This window comes from Pseudopodoces humilis, chromosome 8, assembly GCF_049639895.1.
Source record: "Pseudopodoces humilis isolate 2021_Gansu_Grassland_sample_001 chromosome 8, ASM4963989v1, whole genome shotgun sequence".
NCBI classification, from domain to species: domain Eukaryota; kingdom Metazoa; phylum Chordata; class Aves; order Passeriformes; family Paridae; genus Pseudopodoces; species Pseudopodoces humilis.
The window spans coordinates 27505897-27518700 of NC_142207.1; the positions used below are offsets into that span (position 1 = coordinate 27505897).

General features: G+C 45.2%; 1 long non-coding RNA gene across 1 annotated transcript; it reads left to right on the forward strand.

The window, feature by feature from the left end:
• The first annotated feature begins 6515 nt into the window (after positions 1–6515).
• LOC148183868 (uncharacterized) lies at positions 6516–9178 on the forward strand. The gene is made up of 3 exons (XR_015773155.1): positions 6516–6653; positions 6758–7109; positions 8980–9178. It is a non-coding gene; the product is annotated as an uncharacterized LOC148183868 (long non-coding RNA).
• The last annotated feature ends 3626 nt before the right edge of the window (positions 9179–12804 follow it).

The window sequence follows — 12804 nt, forward strand, 5'->3', positions numbered from 1 at the left end:
AGTGCTGAGTTTGGCAAACTGATGACAAAAACCCATTCTTTTTCAAATGCTACTTTAGCTACTAGCTTTTCATTCAAGAAAGGATTTTGTTGACAGCAAGATTATTTTCTTAAAAAAACACTAAACAAGAAGATGACAAATGCTGTTGTGAATATTCACACAACTCCAGGAGCAATCAACCACGATTATTCAGACAGGGCTCCTGCAGGAATGGATAGAGCTAAAATCTTGAAATTTGGCAAGAACAAAGTCCTCAATAAGGAGCAGCACTTACAGTTGCTCTGGAGAAAATCTAGTTTCATCAGCGGGATTCATGCTCATTTGGAATTGACCATGTGCAGTAGAACATCTTGTCTGTATGTATGCAATTAAGAGATGCACAGTGAATAGTTGCCATGCAGTTAGTGTAACATATGCTCCAGTACTTCCAGACGTGACTACTGAAGTTGGTAGCAAAATCCTGATGTCTTCAACAAGGCCTCAATTTTAGTCAGATAAAAACTACTACGTGTGAAAGCAGCTGGGGATCTTTCTCTTCACTGAAAAAGTGTGAGAAAGAGAAGAGGAATCCATACTGAGGAACTGACTGAAAGGCTGGAGAGACTACAAGCACTGTCTTGTAGAATTCAGGAGATAGAATGATATTGCTGCCCAGTCTGTGACCTGCTGTTTGCCTTCTGGCAGATGCTTTTATATTTCTTACACTTTGCCTGATGCATCTCAATAAGAAATCCTCAGCCTGACCCCTACTTAAAGGCATCAGGGCATTTCTCCCTAGTCTCCAGAAGCATTGAAGTAATGTGCTTAACGTTTAGATCCCAGGGCCATATGTACTATAGTGTCTGGAGGAAAAAAGGCTGGGTCACTCACTAGACCACTGTCACAGCATCTTGGTCTCATGGACTGAAACTCACTTGGTGGCCTGTGCAACACAGGACAGTAAGAGGCTGCACACCAGAGAGGCAGTGATCTGAGGAGAAGCAGTCTTAGTCCTAACACCAGTTGTGGACCTGAAGCCTCCTTCAGTCTGTCGTGCCAAAATCCAGGACTGAACTCTGCAAATCACATGTATTTCCCCAGCGGCCTACCCCGAATGCTGGCTCCAAACAACCCCCACTGGATCTGTGTGTGGTTCTCCACTTGAACTGGCTAATGTGAACACATCTCTCATCATGACAAGCCCAGAATGTGATGCACAGGTTCATCTAGTGCTCCAGTTTGTCACCAACTCTCCAGCTCCTTAGATAACATGACTGTGCTGAAGCTTTAGACAAGGCAAACAATTTCAGGCAAGATAAGAACAGACAAGGCTTTTACCCAACCAGAATTTATTTATGTGAGGCTTCTAAAAGTTCAGTAGTTTTAACTCCACTGCTGTGTGCTTCACTGCTGTTTTCTGGAATCAGGAGAGGAAGTAACAAATTAGCACAAGGGAAAGCATTCTTGCAGCAACATCCTGGTGGGGAAAAAAGTCATGAACTCCCGGAATTCCACCCCAAAACATTCCTCTGATCTTCCAGGATTTTTTAATCTCTGTTCCAGATCCCAGGGGTCTATAATGAAATAAGTTTTGGATAGGTCTTCCCAACTCTGATGCCAAATTTAAATTGGGATTTTTTGATACTCTCTCCTGTGTAGTTTCCTTTTTCTAAGTTCAGGCATTGGAACATTTTCCTTCTTGCTTTGAGCTCTACTTTGGGTCTACTACTACTAGCGAAACTTAATGAGTTGGGGCCGTGGTGGGGACATAGGCTGGACACCAGCTGGACACCGTACTCAGAAAAGCCTGCTGTGGCCAGGATCTCTGTGAACCTCAGAGGAGCTGCCCCACTGGCTCCACAGGTCTTTCCTTTTCCTCCATGAATGCCATCCAAGAAAGTGTGCACCAGCTCTTTAACTCCACCTTTAACTTCAGGAGCAAATTGCCTCCCCTGGTACCAGAGCCAGATTCTGCAGAACTAATTTGAACATCTGAATTTGTAAGTGCAAAGTTAACATAGTTTAAAAGCAGGTCAGATTCTGTTCAATCACAATAGCCAGCAGGTAGTTCAAGTGTGAATCCTCAGTCTTGGCCATGTATTTGTGTGTGTCATGAAAATGAATGTAAACACACCATGCACCCCCCACCACTCCAAGGAATATTATGGGGAACAGTGGCTGGCTTCTTCTCCACACAGCAGAGACATCCTTGCAAGGTCATGGACAGCATTCCAGCTCATCAGTGCTGCAGATAAACATACTTCCTTCCCAAAGAGCGTACGGAAACAGCTGTTCGGCATTACAGTATATTGCAAATGTTTTCTTGTCTCATCAGAGGCAGTTGTTCTTGGATAATGCAAAGGTAGTGGCCCGAGAAACACCCTGTACCTGCACTGAGCTACGATGCTTGGAGAGGAAGCAGGAGCTGAGGAAAGGCAGTGATTTCCCAGGTTCATTGGTTTGCATCTGACATTTATGAAGATGCTTTTTTGAATTAAGTGGAGGGGGAAAAGTCAGGTGTTTAATGACCAAACTTCTGAGGCAGGCAACATGTCAAATACTTCTCCAATGGTCTTACAGTAACTTATTTTGCTTTCCTTGCATCAAAATATTGGTAGGCCTCAACCTCACGAGGTTCAGAATCTGGGGTGCAGGAAGGGTCTGTGGGGAGCGCACCAACAACAGGGGCACAGATAAGGAGCATCTCCTGAGGGGGAGGTAACACAGGGGCTGCGACACCATGGAAAACCGGCCCTGCTAGCACATGGAAAGGGAACAGGACAGGCCTGAGAACCCAGCTGGGCAGATACAGAGGTGGTGTCAGCCAGGGCCCTGACTGGAGCACCAGAGGTAGACTGGGACATGTGGGGCCATTGCTTGCTCTGCAGTAACCTGTAAAGCAGACAGCTCTACGTTTCTCATGGTCAAAAGCACAAAGACAAGGTGAGCTGTGCTGCGCACGCCTGATGAGGAGGCTGCACACCAGGCCCTGCGGGGCCTCCTGGCAGGAGAACATGCAGAAAAAAAATATGTTCTAGTACTGTCCTTGTCCTTTCTTTAGTTGTAAAGCCACCAGGAGAGAGTTTGTTTATCATCCTAGGTTTGCGTGTGTGAATTGAGTGCATACTCGCTATTTAAAAGCCCCCACAGTGGGCAATCTTTCAAAGGCCCCATTAAAACCATAAGTTTGTCTTGTTGGGACAGCTGACAATTGATGAAAATGCTTCAGAACAGACAGAAACCACAGAAATACATTACTCAGTTCCTCCAAACTGAAGGCAGCCATCCACACCCCCCCAACCCCCCAAAATATTTCTGTTAAGATACTGTTTACACAGATTTAATCTTGTTTAAAGTTGTGTCACTGGGGCACAGCAAAAACAGCAATGTGACCTGCTGAGATTTAGCACCAGATTGCGATTTACAATCAAGGCACCAAGAGTCACTGAAGTGCATAGCTCCTGCCCCAACTACTAATTAATCAGACCCAAAGAGGTCTCTGTAAAAGGCATAGCAGTCAGCTGTGAGCCCTATAAATTCAGAGGGCTCCTCTATCCTTTGTGTAGGAAAGGTGACCTGTGAAGCTGTGCATCCTGCAGTTAGGTGCTGGTCACAGAAGAAACCAAACTTGTTATTTGTTTTTGTTGATTTTTTTTTCTCCCTCCCTAGTAAGAATGCAAGCAGCTTGATTGCAGTAAAGCATTGTTAAAAAGGCAGTGTGAGATGCTGGGATGAAGTGGGTTGACTATCTTTCTTAGAAGAGTGACTCTTCACAGGTGCTTCAGGTGCTTCTTCCCTTCTTCAGAATGCTGCTGTCTTTGTGAGGGACACGGGGGCTTTGCCAGTGGCCCTGGCATCTTAGCTTGGGGCTGTGACCCATGGAGGAAGATTGAGGGGAGCCAGGCAAGGGCTAGGCAGTATTTGTTGCACTCTTGCTGGGTTGGCAGAACTTGGGGCTTTAAAAGCTTCACTCTGGGTATCCAGCTGGGCCTGGATGAGTATTGCTGCTCCCCAGGGGCTGATGGAGATGCCCCTGCACACGTTTCCCAGCAATCCCTAGCTTCTCTCCAGGGATTAGAGATTTTTCTGGTGCCATTGGCTCTGCTAGACTGGTGAGTATTGGGCTCAATAGGCTCTGAAAAACATCTCAGAGTACCTCAATCATTCCTCAGTATATCTTTGAAGGTAGAAGATGTAATTCTGACACTATAAAAAAATAGAGAAGGAAATATAAAAGTATGAGCTAGATACTCCCATTTGATGTTTTTGCTCACTTTACTGAATTTAATCTCATTACTTTTATGGTGAGACCAAACCTTCCTGGTGTTGATAGTCCAAAATAGAAACCCACAATTTTTAATACATGCTTTTAGATGAAACCACAAGATATTGTGAAAACAGACAGTGCAGTGTGTCATTAAAGTGAGTTATTTAAGTATAAATATTCTATTTTCTATTTTTTAAAAGTTCTGTCTATATTTTAGGAGATGATACAGATTTATTTTTTGAGGGCTGGAAATAACAGGGTAAAATTTTGCTGGTCGTATTTTTCTAGTCACTTTCTTAAATGCACGACTGTGCACATTACATAGGGGAGAGAAAAAGCCTTCCCTCTTCTCACCCCTCGGCAACATAACAGGGAACAGAACTGCACATCTGTAAATAAATGCATCATTAGATTCTCATCAATTTGTAAGCTTCACTTGATGTATGGCTAAAATAATCCCACAAGGATAACTAAAGAAGTGTCTGCTTTCAAGCACACAGAACGCAGACCAGTGGAAACACTATTTCAGTTGAACTCAGTATGTTGGGATTTTTGGTTGTAGGCTTTTTCTTTTTTCTTTTTCTTTTTTTTTAACAGCAGTCCACACTGAAGAATTATTTTAAATACATTGCTACCAATATATTCATTAGCTGAGGATCTCTGGACATATTAAAAGAACACAGTAAAACAACTAATGATGCACTTGAGCAGTAACAGGTTGTCATTAGAGCAGCATCTGCTCTCATCAGAGTTAATTATTCAGTTGCTTTGTTTTCCAAGTAGGTGTCTGGTAGAATTTAGCAGAATCTTAATTAAAACACATTTTCAAACTCCATGGATGCTCATCTCATCTAAAGAAATCAAGACAATTTCCACCATAAACATCAAGCTTCAGTTGAGCCATCAAACAGCAGAAGGATCTCAGCCAAGGCAAGTTTTAGGCATTAACCATTACAGTGCCAGTGGGATGCAGGTTGCTGTGGAACAGTACCCTCATGAAGTCCCCTGATAAACTGTCCTGTGCACATACACATAGCCAGCACAGGCACACAGTTAAGTAATGACAGCACTCACACTGTGCAATTGTAATTTTACCACTTTCACTGTACAAACCCTTCAGATGCTGCATGTTGATCCTGAGCTGCAGAGGGCCAGCATGTGCTCCCAGGAAACAGGAGACACTCCATGTTCAGGCATACACCTTCCCTCCTGCCCACTTCTACTGTTCTGTACAGCCCTGCCCTGTGCAGGTCCCCTGAGCTGACTTAGAGCAGATGCTGGCATTTTTGAAACTCTCCCTGCTCTCTTCCACAGTGCTGGAAAAAAAAAATCCTCTTATGAAAACCTATCTCTTGGAAAGCCAATGGAAGTGTTTTGTCTTTGGACATAAAAAGATTAGGTGATTATTATGAGGCTGTCAGAAACTTGCTGTTAATATAGCAGCCACAGACATGCCAGAGAAATTTTCCCACCAGATGTGGTAAACCCAGCATGCTCCCAGGATGCTTTTAGGGAAGGAATAGGGAACTGGACAAATGCATGTATGTTTTCACTCAGCTAAAAACTCTGTAAAGAAAACACTGTGAGGTAAATAAGCGTAGGTTCAACCTGCTTCACTTGAATGCCAATATCTATGGTTACATTCCAGGGTCTCCTCTTTATTAGATTTCAGCAAGTGCATACCAAACTAGTTCAGTCTATGAGCAAAACCTTTATTTCCCAATGGCCAGCTCAGAATATGAGAACATGAATCTTAAGCTTGGAGTTTTTTGTTGCAGTGTATTGACTTGCACTTGAAGCTACTTGGGAAATTTCTATCATAAAAATGCTGTTTCATCAAAAGAAAATATTTAATGAAAATATAGTATCCTAAGCAGCTGCATTCATACTTGTAGATGGAGATATTCTGATTTTTCAAGTTGAAATTTGTTTTATAAAAACCATTTTTATTTGTAATGTTATAAACAGTTTTATGAAAACTACAGATGAAAGAAAAAAAAGTCAAAATTGTCATGACACATTTCAGGTTTACCACAATACAGTATCTATTTCAGTCCTATTTTGTAGAGCCTTTCAAAGCTTTTTTGGTTGGTGATGTTTGGAAATGGAGCTGCATCTGGAGAAATTTACTTTTGTCTTTGCTTTTCTAATCTGTTTTAAAATAAAAACTGTTCTAATAGAGACTACCTGTCTGTTGTGAAAGGGAAAAATGGAAATCCATAACTCAGTTTATTTTAATGGCTTGTACAATTATTTTCAGGTCATTTTGAGGAGCTGAACAAGCAAACCCTCCACAGAGCAGGGGTAATTCCAGGCTATGAATATTGCAGGACTCCTGACTTGATTGGTGGAAATACCTTCTGGTTTGGGTTCTTTAAGGAAAAACAAGCTTCTGAAGAACACCAAGGTATTTCCTTCTATATATTCTCTTCCTCCTCCACGCTGCTGCTTCTCACCTCAGAGCAGCTGTTAGAACTGTTTCCCCATCACCATCTTCCCTCTTCCCACCAGAAGTGACTCAGGATGAAGCCGCCAGCTTTTCTCTCCTGCCTGGATGACTTTTCAGATCTTGCATCTGACACACAGCACACTGTAGGAGCACAGCGATCCTGGTGAGAGGAGATGGACATGTCAGGGCATTCTGAGGAGTTTGAAAGGACAAACATTCATTTTTCATCCCAGGCGTGAGCAGCTGGACTCGCTTTCTGGCACACTGACTGCTTGGGCAACAAGGCTCAAAGAAGGAATGAACTGATAGCCAAGTGCTACCACCGCCTCTGAAACCACAAGCTTTTCTCCAGAATACTCAGTTTTACATCAGAATTATTCTGAAAACTGGCTTGCACTGAACAGCTGAGCACAGGTGAGCACATACAGAAGATGACCTGAATAACTCACCCCCAGTTTTATCCCTATGAACAGTCCACTTGTTCACAAACTGACACTGTTAGGAGCCACACCACAGCTGTTTGTACTCTCCTTCACTGACTAACAGGCAAAGCAGGCAAGCAGATCAACAAAGCTGTGGGCATTTTCACGCCATGGCACTGGTGGATGACACAGAGCACTGCTACATTTGAGCTGTGGGCTTCTTCCTCAGCAGGCTGTGAGCAGCAGTGGCTGCAGCTGCCACGGTGGGTGACAGCCTGTGTCTGGGGAGCTTTGCTGCTGTGCTTCCTTTTAAATCCTCATTTTTACCTAGAAAAAAACTGTCTAGGGACCCCCCAGCATTGGAGGGTGCTTCTGCATGACCACTTGGGATGTTCAAACCTTTCAGAAAATTTGCCAGGATTTGCTGCTTGGAGGGGAACACGTCTGGCTTGTAGTGGTGCCCGGTCCTGAGGGAAGGTGGAATTTAGGAGGGAAAGGGGACTTCTTGGTTGTCCTGCTCCTGTCATCAGAGTATTTGTTGTGCACAGGGAAAATAAATGAAAGAGAGCAGTACTTTGGTCTTCACCAAAGCAGCTGTTATTCACTGCTGAGAGGGGTTTCTTCTGAAGAGTGGCTGCTTTCCAGCAGAGGTGGGAGCTGGAGCCTGTGAGCAGCACGTGTGTGTGAGCTCCATGTGACATCTTCTGATGGAAGACAACCATGACAAGCTGGCAGCACCTCTCTGTGCCAGGGCAGTGCAGAGGAACTGTTGCAGAGGAACTGATGCAGTTCCTGTGGCCATCATGTAGTCATAGCGACTCAGCCAAACTGGACCTTGTGCATGACCCTCGCTTTTGAGAGAGAGAAATGAATATTTACTCACTGTCATGTGCCTCTAGGAGAAAGATCTACCTTATGCCATCCTGTCTAATTGGAGCTTGGGTCAAACAGCTGCTCAGCCAAATTTTGTGCCCACACCTTTGCAAGCAAATGTATCTGCACACACATTTACACTTAAGCACACAACTTGCAGCTGGCACCTGTGTCGTGTGGAGCTCAGCACACCGGGGCTCTGCCACCCAGCAGTGTGGACTGAGGTGGGGCTCTGGTAGGACCAGAAGGGGCAAGACAGGACACCCACCAGGACACCCAGCCTGCCCCATTCGAGCTGTGGACGAGAACTCTGTCTTTTTGCTGTGAAGATTTCTGTGACTGCAGAAGTGTGTTTTTCCACCCAAAGTGAGATCAGATGGGTTGTAATAGCAGAGTAGGCAGAGAGGGGGGCATGTAGCAAGCCCAAAACTGTAAGTGGGGAGCTACAGTGATGCAAATAGCTCATTCCCAGAACTCACACTTTCGGCTCAGCGATATGATCTGATCAAATTTGTCAAATTTTTTGACAGTTAAAAAAAAAAAAAAAAAGGAAAATGAGGACTCTATTTGGGTAAATGGATTTTTATTAAAGTCTTTAAGCATATTTTGTTTCACTCAGAAATTAACTTGAATCAATGTGCCAAAGGCTGAGTTTCTAGTGAAACTGTTTCCTCTCCCTTTTGCCTGGGCCTGATTGAAGGATCAGCACCTTCACTGCCCTGAATGCTGTGCACAGCATTACCAGCGTGGCAGAGGAGTCAAGCCCCCAGAGATCTTCATCTGCACAGACACACACAGGGCAGATGTGGGGTGCCTGCCACTCCAGGGGCCTGGGTCTTGTCGGAACACTCTAGGGCAGCACAGGGCTTGCTAGAGCAGGGACTGAACATAGTCCTCGGAGGTGCCCCTGGGCAGGACTTAACAGGGCCTGGGCACTAGGTGCTCCAAGTTAACCTCTGGGTGAGCTGGGTTTTTTGCATTGATTTCAGCTGAACCTGAGAGGAAGGAAGCTGAGGCTGACCTGCAGAGGACATGCAGCAGTGAGAAGGGCTGAGCTGCACCAACTAGCTCCAGGAGGTAGATGTGTAGCAAAGGCTTCCTGGCTGTATCCCAGGTTCCCTGTTGCCCTCCTGTCACTGCTGCGGCAGGACTAGAAATGCTGCATGAAGAGCACTGAGTGGTTTGGACTCTGCCAGGTAAGATGGTATGAGCATGTATTTGTGGCCTGGTGGTTTGTTTTGTGGTTCTCTGGTGGGTTGTTACGCTTGGCATCCTGGTACTGATACTACTTACTGCCTTTCGTACTGTTTGAAACCAGCTGTGGTGGTTTTGCTGTGATAGCGCCTGAGTGAAGTATTGCAGAGACTGCTTCTTGATGGCCTTGTGAAAACAGAGATGAGAGCAAGTGATGTTAATAAGAGGGAGAGGGAAAAGCTATGTGCTTGGGTGTAAAATCTGTTTTTAAAACCAAGATGCTCACTGTGCTCTGAAGTGCGTTGTTGCTGCCAGGGTTTGACCCAGTTCTCAGTTCAGCCAGGCTATCTGGTTCTGGGAAACTCCTCCTCCTGTCATTGCATATACAACATCAGCTCAATTAATCAAGCTACGTGCAGTAAATTGAAAACCAAAAAGTTCCCTCTGACATTTATCTCTGTCTTCGTTTCTGGGGGAAAAAACAAAGGCACATTAAACCCCTCCTAATGAAAATCAGACAGTGGGAGCAAGTGGCTCTGAAGCAAAGTTTTTCTGCTCCTAAACTGTACTTCAAGTCATTACAAGCTTTGCTTGCCAACCTTACAGTAGCTGAAGCAGTATGTACAGCCTGTGATACGCAGACTGGAGTAAAACCTTCTTCATGACATTTTGTTGTACGGGAAAGCTTGAGTTTTTGGAAGACGCTCCGATAACACAATATGGAAAGCATGCTATCTTAGCATTTCCTACGCCGACTTGGAATGCCTTCTGTTTGGAGAAGATCCACTGGCAAGTGAGGGAAGGTCTGAACAGTCAATTTAGATTTTCTTTTAAATGTATTCTGTATGCATATATTGTGGTTATTTTGAGATTTTTGCCTTCTGGAATGATTACTGTCTGATACCAGATAGAAAAGTCATTATGCATAAAACATAGGTGTACAATGAGTTCAATAGCTATGGGGAGCTGTGGATGGAACCAATTAAGCTTCATTAAGAGGTGTAGACCTTATTTTTCTTTAAAACCCTATTCCACACCTGTGGAGCTGATACCACTAAATTAAAATCAGTTGTCGAGGCTGCTTTCTTTATCTGAAACATGCTTTTGCTGAGGACACCCTAAAAGCAGAGGAACATGTAGTTACTGACCCTGGATCAAATGCATGATCCAGCTGTGTCTTAAACCCTTCTGCAGTTATGTCCTTCCATGCCCAGCTCAGATAGGTTTTGGAGGGAAGTTGGGAGTCCCAACCTCTTTGACCAGCATTGGTCCCCTCTGGGCTGTATCCTGAAAGTCTGGCAGCACAACTTGCCCAGAAGGGCAGTGCAGGGCTCTCCATCCCTCTTCAAGCATGCAGGACTACTCCTGCCCTGTGGTAGAAGTGTGTTGTGCAATGGGAGCATTTGTGTGTCTCTTTCAAAGAGCTTACAGCACACAGGGGAATGTGAGTGGGATGTTATCAGAATATGTAAAAGTGTTTTGTGCATTATGTCTATATTAAATGCCTTTGAGATGACTGTGAGTGGCAGGAGGATTGATGTGGTTGACTGGAACGGTTGGCTGGCCAGTCTGTGTTGGTGGAGACGAGGAAAGGCTATGCAGGAGGAATGGCAGCACTTGTATTGTTCAGAGTGGCACAACAGAAAGGACACAGATGGCTGTAAGGGAGGTGCCAAAGTGACTGGATAACCCCACTCATCTACAGCATTAAAGGAAACAGCCTTGGGGCACTAAAGTGGAAGCTCAGCTTAAGGGTATCTCATTGGACCTTGTACTGCCTGTATAGGGCAAAGACAAAATAATAATACTTCCTTCTTGTCCCTCTCTGAAGGAAAACAACAGGGTGGGCATAGTTACTAAACTTGGCAGACAGCCCCGTCTACCGACAGCCTCTGTTTGTTGCCATTGCTGCCCTGGTCAGACCATGGCACAGATTCAAGATGGAGCATGACCTGCTTCTGGGGAAGACAGGGAGCTCCTCTGGCTCCTCACCTCCTTCTTGTTCTAAATGGAGCTTGGGTGATGTGTCTGGGTCCAGCAGGGCCAGAATGTTTTAGCCAAAACCTGGCCCAGTTAAGCCCTTAAACTGCTGAGCTTTAACTCCAGCAGCCTGATCCAGTTCTCTGCACATCTGCGTAGCAAGTCAAAAATGTGGGATGCTCAACTCTGCCATGGCTTTGTGGAGCCCTTAGCCTGAGTGGGAAGGGGAGGCAGTGAGCTGCTGGTGCAGTCTCCTTTCCTGCTTTCCGGAAGCACTGCTGCCATTGGCCTTTGGTTGCTGTTGTGCAGTGACTGCTCCTCATCTCTAGTTGAAAGCCATTTGCTTACCACACTGCTAGTACCCATGTGGAGCTGTGCCAAGCTGCCCCCTCAGTGCTGGGGAGTGCCTGTCACAGGTAGGGAGAGTGTCAGGGCCCATCGCTGAGCTCTCAGCTCACACCTGGCTACTCATAAGCAGCAAAACTAAGATTTGAAGCTACAGGCTAACATGAATAGCAGCATTTTTCTCCTTTCCTCTCCCCTCTTGGAGCATGCAGCTGTGCAGTTGCCAAAATCCCAGCTGAAGCCTTCTCAGCCCTGGGCTCTCAGGGATGCTGTGCAGTATCAAAGCCAGTAACCTCTGTGCTGCCTGGAAGCAGCTAGAGAGAGGCAATCCAAAAAGAGCACGAAAAGAAGGCTGGAAAAAGAGCCTCTTGATTATTCAGTTTTTAAGAGGGGAAAATGCTGCAAGAACAACAGAACTTAGGGATACTCTTTTCTCACTGATGCTCTCTCCCATGGCTTGATTATCTTATGCTCATGCTGATGAAAGCTTTTCTGGGGCTGGAGTATAGCATTGCTTTCCCATGCAGGATTTGGGGTATCTAATAGCATGGGTAATTCTACATTGCAGTCTTATTCTTCAGAGATGACAGCAGTTCAAGTCTTTCTACATATTTTCTTGAGACTCCTAGGAATCTGGTACATTTGAGATTCCTCAGTGGCATTAGTTTTGACTGAAATCAGCCATCAGAGCACAGTAGGACCAGAAAGGACCAGAAAGTAAATAGTATAGTTGCATAAATCTTGCCTCCTTAATAAATCATACCATGAAAAAAATCTAAGTATTTTAACAACATGTTATTGAATACCAGGGTTATTTCTTCTCCCACATCCCCAGCTGGAGGTTCACATGGTGCTTTCGGCACACCTGTTCTCTCTTTAGGCTCTGGTATTGCAAACAGGGTTTTTTGCCTCAACAAGTGCCCTGGAAGCTGCAGAGCTCTTGCAGGACTGAAATGAGGCACACAGGTACTGCTGGGCAGCCAGGGAATTAGACTGGTTTGTGGTGGAGGGGAATATTCTGCATTTCTGAATCCGGATGAGGCTTCCCGAAGTGCTACTGCTGGTGACTGAAAGTGTTTAAACACCATTCTGATGGGCAGGGGGGATGTGCTGGCTCATTTCAGGTGAAGGGTGCGGCACAGGGTGCCCTGCTCTGAGGTGACACTGTGTGACTGTCCCTCATGGGCAGCAAGGGCAGGGTCTTATACTGGAGGGTACTAGGCATGGTGCTGGTATTGATGTCCCAGTTTTGGCACAAGCACGTGGCAGCTGTGCTCATGCCAGGAAGGAAAAGG